A 1020-nucleotide genomic window follows, 5' to 3' on the forward strand; every position below is an offset into this window, starting at 1 on the left:
TTGACTCCCAGCCGTGATTTATATTCCTCTGGCTGCTCGCGGTTCTGCCTTCACATATTTTACGGCTAAAATGAGACGATGAGCTGAAACCCGAGTCTGTTTAAGGTCATTTCTCGCTAAAAGGCGACGCCGTGACGGTTCTGGCCTGGCGCTATCGAAGCATTTTTACATTTGACGGAAAGGAAGAAAAACTGCTGCGTCACCTTCTTCGGTTCCGATCCTCAGCCGTTAGCGATCCAGTTAAAGCTAACTGGTGCGAGTACATGTCAAACCCAGCTAACGCAAAGCTAATTATCGCTTTTTTAAACAGAAACAGCTCTGCGTTCGGCTACATCAGGCTAATGTTTACTGATTAGCTTCTGCCCGTTAGCATCCAACGTTAGCGCAGCATTCTTCTCGTCCAGCAGCGCAAACGCTAAAGGAACGACAACTTTTCTGCCGATGTCCTTTAATCAGCGTTCCGACTTTTCCAGGAGGTCCGGGTGGGGTCAGAGGTCAACCCTGAGGCATCGGCGCAGGTTTGTTCCCCATCGGTCGGGATCGGTGCTCCACGTCGTCTCCCGCTGGCACCAGCAGCGAAGACTAAAACAATCAGGACTGACGTCACCCTTGACTGTCCGCCAGCGTTTAATTCCGACTTGGATCTGGCCGGCGGGAGCGTGTGGGAGGGAGGTTACCTTGAACCCTCCGGACCTCCAGTCTGGTGGAAATCCTTCCCTTGTCTGGGAAATTTAAGGCTCTGTCTAAATTCCCTGGCAGGACGCAGGCTGCTTCCATCCTTGACCCCGTCGACATTCCTGATGTCGTGCTGCAACCGGCCCCTCCGGACCGGTGCTTCTCCTGGATCCTGGTCCTAGTGTTCCCGTCCAAGCCTGCCAAAGCCAGACCCGTTTCTGGGCTAGTCTCCGGGAGAAAAAAACCCCATGGAGAACAAGATCTGAGGGTCCACATTCAAAAATCCGGGATCAAAATGTCCGAGAACAGATTTAAAAATGTATGATCGGACTGGGAGAGAAGCCT

Source organism: Takifugu rubripes, chromosome 2 (genome assembly GCF_901000725.2).
Source record: "Takifugu rubripes chromosome 2, fTakRub1.2, whole genome shotgun sequence".
NCBI lineage: Eukaryota > Metazoa > Chordata > Actinopteri > Tetraodontiformes > Tetraodontidae > Takifugu > Takifugu rubripes.